Source organism: Leptonychotes weddellii, chromosome 2 (genome assembly GCF_054177405.1).
Source record: "Leptonychotes weddellii isolate Sample4059 chromosome 2, ASM5417740v2, whole genome shotgun sequence".
NCBI lineage: Eukaryota > Metazoa > Chordata > Mammalia > Carnivora > Phocidae > Leptonychotes > Leptonychotes weddellii.
The window spans coordinates 62,234,957-62,242,273 of NC_138370.1; the positions used below are offsets into that span (position 1 = coordinate 62,234,957).

General features: G+C 42.1%; 1 long non-coding RNA gene across 5 annotated transcripts in view; it reads right to left on the minus strand.

Moving 5' to 3' along the window:
• LOC145720034 (uncharacterized) overlaps nt 1-7,317 on the minus strand; it is an 89,200-nt gene that overhangs the window by 70,440 nt on the left and 11,443 nt on the right. Inside the window, exon 2 of one of the 5 annotated variants that reach the window (XR_014142760.1) lies at nt 2,744-6,143. The exons of the other annotated variants lie outside the window; for them this stretch is intronic. This is a non-coding gene — a long non-coding RNA (uncharacterized LOC145720034). Of the gene's footprint in view, nt 1-2,743; nt 6,144-7,317 lie in introns of those variants that run through there. 5 annotated transcript variants of the gene reach the window in all.

Sequence of the window (7,317 nt, forward strand, 5' to 3'; positions counted from 1 at the left end):
GTCTTAATTTATGTGAGTGGTATTATATTATACATCTCATAATATTTCTTATAAATTGTCACTCAGCCTCTGATGCTTAATACCTTGCCTGTTGCTTCTACCAGCTACCTAGCATTTCGTGACATATATTCAACACACGTCTCCTGAGTGGTGACTGCCTCGACCTACCTTCGACCACAAACAGCACTGTAATGAACATCCTCGCACTTTTCTCCTTATTGACACTTGGGAAAATTTATCTGGGACAACTACTCAGGAATGGAATGCCTTAATTTGACCTACTACTGCCAGGTTGTTCTCCAGAGGGGCCATGCCAAGTTTCACACCCACCTGTGGTGCATAAATGTTCCTCTATCCCCACCTCCCCAACAGCATCTGGGCCCTGGAAACAATTTAATGAAGAATGATTATCACAGTTCATAAAGTGGCTCGAATCTTCTCTACATTCTCTGGTCCATTGCTTCCAAAATTCTTCCCAAATTTCAAAAAGAATAATGTCCTACATCTGGGTACATACCAGAGATTTTATTTTTAGAAAGAATGTGACAATATTATTATCAAATTGCAAAAAGAATGGAAAGAACACTGCATTATCCTGGTCTAAGAAGTCCCCAAATGTCCTACACTAGGAAAAAATCAATGATGTGCAAGGCTCCAGAAGAAATACATTAGGGTCTACTGGCCAGTTTGAAGATGTAGCTGAAAGATGGTCTCATCTGGTAATGCTCTCATCCATTAGGTCTTAGTTTAGTTTCATCCCAAAAGCTACTCCTAACCTTCAAGGTAAGATAGGTGCCTCTCCTGAGTGTCAAGCCTGTTTGCTGTCTGTCTCCCACCCTAGGCTCTGTTGGGCAAACTCCGTAAGAGCTGTGCCTCCTGTTTGGTTCATCACTGAACTCTAATGCCTAAAAGAGTGTCAGACATGTACTGGTCATGAAACAAATATTTGTTGAATAAATGAACGCATAAATAGGTAAAACGATTCTGGATTACCAAAGACTAACACAGTGCTTGATCCGGACCTTGAGTTAAATAAATGGATAAATGCACAAACAAATGTCCATATCTATCCCTCTTGTTCCATCTCCCCTTCTCCCCTTTGGGCTCCCCCATCATATATTCCTCCTTGAGTTTTTGCTAGATGTCAGGACAGGGCAGCAACCAGCAGAGCCTTAGCTCATGTTGCTATCAGCTGCCCCTTTCTCACTCCAGGATATAAGGTGTTGGGGAAACTAGAAATGACTCATGCTCATGGAAAAGTTGTGAGACCCAGGGAAGGAGTGAGAATAGCCAAGAGGTAATACTCCAATTTGGTGTGCATGAGCATACACACACCTTCCCTGCCCTCCCTTCCTTTGCCCTCCCACCCCCCTCTTACCCCCTCTTTTCCCTACCCCTTCTAGGCTTTATCCTTCATGACAGTCTAATGAAGGGCTGGTTTGGAGGTGGAGGTCCCCTGATTACACACAGATCTATACGTGCGCATACCGAAGAGAAAATGCATATCATCATATTAAGACCATTTGTTTTCATATCTATACATTTTATAGTGATCTAAAGTTGACAGTTTCTAGGCATAGTTTTCCCGAAATAAGCCCTCCATATTTTTCCTGGATGTGAAAGACCGTTTTCACAGCCAGAAAAGAGCACTTGAGAAATTCTTGGGGACTGAGTGGCGCTTCGGGCCATCTTCCTTGGTTAACAAGAAGTGGATAACTCGTCTTCAATTGTGTTTCTACCTAATTAAAATCAGCAAAAGTGCCTTTTGAATCAAAGCCATCCCACCCAAGCTATTTGGACCAGAGAACTCAGACATTTGATAGCTCAAGCCCAAGCCAGTTGCATTCCAAATATGATAACACATTTGCTTGTGCAATACCGTCTGCTCCGTGTTTTGACTGAAGGTCTGTCACCTCTCTGCATCAACCTAGGCTTTCACGCAGAGATTGCAATGGGACCTTGACAGCACAAATCATGGGGCCCTGCCACAGCCTTCACTTTGCAATTACTTTAAAAGAGCATTTATGCTAAATTTATGTTCCTTGAGGACACGGCCCATAACTTCCAGCTTTTATCATAGGGTCTTACCGATATAGTAAGATATCAAGATTGGTTGACTTATTGATAAAAATTTTAAAACTCAAATTAGTCCTATTGTTCATGTTGCTCCCTCCTTCTTAGGTTGAGGACACTCCCATTGTCTTGCCCTACCTCTGACAAAATCCAGGTCTAAGAGCCCCACTTCCTCTGGCATGAGATCATCTTGGGATCCATAGAAGAAAGGAGCCATTTTAGGGCAAAATAAATAGCCTCCACTTTCTATAAACCAAGTTACCTAAACCAGCCAAGAGAATTTCTTCTAAAAAGGAAAAAGAATATATTGGACAAGGAGATTTTTTAGAAGACCTTCATCCTTGGAAAATAAATAGGGTTTTATGTTTCCATGCCACGGAATTTTCTCTGAATGACCTGCGCCAGAGGGCATTTCTGTCTATAATTATATAGTATGAAAACCCTCAGTAACACCACTGCATGAGAGTGTTCAGCTGTGCAGGCACTGCCTTCTAGATACTTAGACTTTTTGGAGAACAAAAGGATGAGTTGGTTTGGGCCAAGTGACTTGGGTACATTGGGATGAATCATGGGATGTGTCTTCCAACTCTAGATGATTATAGATGTCTTACGGAAATGTATCCTGTAAGCCAGGACATAAATGCCATCAGAAATTATTTTTGGAACAAAGCAGGGAATACATACACAACACTACATTCTAGATGTCCATACGCTAGACCCGAATAAGGGAAGACCTGAATGCCTAGAACCTCAGTCTGACCGAAAATAATGCCTAACATTTATTTGGCAGTTATCACTGTTTTATGACACTGTCCTAAGCACTTTGGATATATTAACCTATTTCATATTATTACTATCCCCATTTCACTGATGAGGAAACTGAGGCACAGAGAAATTAAGCAACTTACTCAAAGTTACACAGTTCAACCAAGGCATTTGGTTCCAGGGCCTTTTTCTTAAAAAGGATTCTATATTACTTGCCTGGTAGACAGCCTGGGCTCCAAGGAGGCCAACAGAAGAAGCACAAAGCCCAGCTCCTGCCTACCAGGACCTCATCGTCTAGGGAAGAAAATGTTATGGTGGCACTTCTGGACAATACAAGTGTGGGGTGCACATCCAACAGGCTCAATCCCCTGAATAAAGGGGAAGAGATTCCCACCACGGAGAGAATATCTCTGTGGTTGCTACTTTGGCATTTTCCCATAATTTTAATGAGTAATTCCACTGACTTGGATATCTCATCTCATGAAGACCACCCCACCTGACTCTGGAAGCTTCTCCGGAGTGCCAGCCCAACCCCACTGAGAGCAAGGCCTGCATCCAACTGCCTGCCCCCTTCTCCTTCCCAGCCCCACTTTTAAAAGAAAATCTGAGTTTGTTTCAAGAATTTTAAAGTAAATGTTTTCAATCTACCACAGCCTGTTTACAAATATGAAGCTATTCTATATTTTTCCCTCACTTAAAGTGTGCCTGTGACAACATACAATGACCAGGACTTAGACAAAAAATATATTAAAAGACGAATATTGATGCATTTACTCTACAAAAATACAGTTAATTCCTCTATAGAGCAAGCTTCCTTCGTGGGTTTAAAAATATGATTCAAACTCCAACCCCTCCCCTAAGCTCTGCCATATACACTCCATGTTGTTTCATTTTAAGTGATTCCCCCCACACACCCAGGAACACATTTATTGTGTGTTTACTACATACGGTTATCTGGGAGCTTATCAGCAGAATTCTCCCCAACACCTAAAAATATGTAGAACTAATCAAAGTTGAATACAAGTGGTTCTATAAACATTGGAGTCCCCATCACCCCCTTATTCTTGGCACTCTGGATAACTACGTCCACATCTCCCTTGGGCTCTGGATGAGCACATGAGCTTGCTGCTGAAAAGAAGAAACTGCTGTTCCAGTTACAGATCAGGGCTGGAATGAGCACCCTGAGTCATAGCTGCAACCCACAAAAGAATATTGGCTCCGAGGAGGCGCATCAGAACTGATAGTTACCTTAAGGTAAACAATCTGACTATAACGTACAGTTTTATGACCCCAGTAAGTGACTTCCACTCTGCCTCACAGGTGTTACGTGCACATTTTTTTTCTTTGTTGAGGAAATTGTAATACCCTACTCTTAGCACCCCAGAATCCCCTCTCCCGGAGAGCATATTAAATGACTTTCCAGTTTCCAAGGCTTAGTTAAGAGCTCTGTAAAAACAACTACATATTTTATTTTACACAGGCCATTGCTAAGCATGTTGACTGATTCTCTCCCTAAAAGCTGTTTTCAGCCAGGAACCCATTCAATTTCGCATGAAAGGACTTTTAAAAAGACTGCTTTTTTTCTTCCTTTCCTTTTTGCTTTATTTTGTTTTGTTTTGCTTTGCTGTAACATCTTATCTAAAGCCCCGAAATAATAGATCATCATTAGCTAGCATGTTGGGAGTACAGAGACATCTAAAATAACTTGCATGCCATCCCCACCAAATGCTTGTATTGGTAGCCCAGGATCTGGTTTATTCAAATGCTGTAAGATGTTCCTGAGAGGCCACACTTCTATCTCTGAGCATCCTCTTTGGTTTGCTCTCTACAATTTGGCCAGATGAGCCTCATGAAAGGAAAGAACCTCCTCTATTCCCTGATGGAGCAACAGAGAGGGAATTACAAGTACACGATTGCCTGTGATTCAGACAATCTGAATTCTGACTTTGTATGTGTCTCAGTCATTCTGGGCCGCCGTACCAGAATGCCACCGACTGGGTGGCTTAGACAACAACCATTGACTACTCCCAGTTCTGGAGGCTGGGAAGTCTGAGATCAGGGCACAAACATATCCCATGCTGGGGACTTCCCAAGTCTGGTCCCACTTCCCAGCTTGTAGACATCTACCTTCTCGCTGTATCTTCACATGGCAGAAAGAGATTGAGTTCTGGTCCCTTTATCTCTTTATAAAGGCACTAATCCTCACACGGGCTCTGCCTTCATGACCCAATTATCTCCCAAAAGCCCCACCTCCTAATACCATCCTATTGAGGGTTAAGGTTTCAACATATGAATTTGGGGGGCACACAAATGTGTAGTCCATAACAGTGTATTATCTCCCACTAACTATCTTTAATGATATGTGCTACTTCCCGGTAAATTTACTTCTTCTCTATAACAGGGCAGGATGCAAGTCAGGTCTTTCCGTGGTCTTATATTTTCAGCCTGGCACAATGCTTGTATAATAGGTATTCAATATTGTTTGAATGAATGAATAAATGTTTCACAACTCAGATGGGGGGGAAGAAAAGATTTTCCCAACTGATGTTCAAGAAAACAGTCAGGTCCTAGCTAGGCACCATCTCTATTGTAACCATCTCCATTAAAGGGATGTTGTGACCCCACCTTTTCCTCCTCCATGATTGGAAGGTCTTTGTCTGATTTCTATTCTCACTTTTGGGTGGAGGAAAAGCAGAAAGAGAAGGAGGAGATTGAAGAGGCTCCTCCTCTCCAAACACTCACAATAAATTTTCTCAATGACAATTTTAACTACGTAGAGGCTATAATTGCTTTCCTCAAAGTATGGTGGATAGAATTGTTCTGAAACCTTTTCTCGTTAGGGAGAATTTATTAAGTGGAAAAAGAACAATCAATCCAAATTTTTCTGGATGTTTGTTAAACAGATGAGTCTTAAAAGTTAATCCAAAGAGGCACCTGGGTGGCTCAGTCGGTTGAGTGTCGAACTCTTGAATTCAGCTCAGGTCATGATCTCAGGGTCATGAAATCGGCCTCATGTTGGGCTCTGTGCTCAGTGAGCAGTCCACTTGGGATTCTCTCTCTCCCTCTCCCTCTGCCCCTATCCCTGCTCATGTATCCACACGAGCTCTCTCTCTCTCTCTCTAAAATAAAGACATAAATCTTGGGGCGCCTGGATGGCTCAGTCGTTAAGCATCTGCCTTCGGCTCAGGTCATGATCTCAGGGTCCCGGGATCGAGTCCCACATCGGGTTCCCTGCTCTGCGAGGGGGTCTGCTTCTCCCTCTCCCACTTCCACTGCTTGTGTTCCCTCTCTCGCTGTGTCTCTCTCTGTCAAATAAATAAATAAAATCTTAAAAATAATAATAAAATAAAGATATAAAACTTAAAAGAACCAGTTAACCCAGGATTCCTCTTAAAGACCAAAAAAGCAAACACATTTTTTATTAATTAAATATGCTTCTTGTTGCTAGCATATTTCTTTTAAATAGGTCACATTTTAGATATACTGAGCCTTAGTTTATTTACTTCCCATATTGATTAGCAAACTTTGCAACACTCTAATTAAAGTCAGTGTGTGTCTACATTTCCACTCATTTGGAAAGGAAGACTGTGGAGTCCTTAGGTCCTCTAATTTAGCTCCTTGACTTTGAGACTTAGTTTTCTCATCTTAAGTTGCCAGAATGGGCTAAACTCCCCAGGGCCTTAAGGAGTTGGGTGGGAGGTGTAGAAAAGGCACAGAAGACCTAACCAAAGCAGTTCCATTTTAATCTGAGTTGATACTGGGTCACTCTATAAGATTTTCTCTGATCAAAAAGGAGATTTGACATTAAAAAAAAAAAATCTGCAAACCCCTGGCTTAAATAAAAAATGCTTGAGGTCCCTTGGGGTTCCAAATTCCCATGGTAGGGATTAACTTTATCATTTTCCCCTTAACTAAAATTTGCAATAAAATTGTTGAATCTTCATTTTAAAAGCAAGAAATAGCTATACCTTCTCTGATGATGAGCTTTTGGTAGGGAATGTCATACCCTCATTTATAACAGTTTCTCTGGAAAGGCGTGGCTCCCCATATAGAAGACCTACTTCATGTAAGAATCCCAGGAGGGGCAAAGCAGAGGCAAAGAGCAAGGGACTGTACTTCTCCACTGAGAAGGGAGATAGTTGAGGGTAAGAAGACAGGGGCAGTGGGAGAATCTCAGCAAGAGAAGTTGTGGGAGAGAATGGCTCTGGAAAGAAGGTAGTCAGTGTGGAAGGGGGAAATGGTTCTAAAGTAGCCACTTAGCTTGTAGAGGAGGAAGGACATGTGAGGAGCCTTTCACTGGCAGGACCTTTCACAAAGTCACAGAGGGGAGAGGGAGGAGGAAATAAGAGGGAGAGAAGTGATAGAACAAAATAAGGAGAACATGGCGACAGGTTGATAGACTTTGAGAAGACTTTCTAAATAGTGCTTGCCAGGGGCACCTGGGTGGCTCAGTCAGTTGGGTTGAGAGTCCAAACCTTA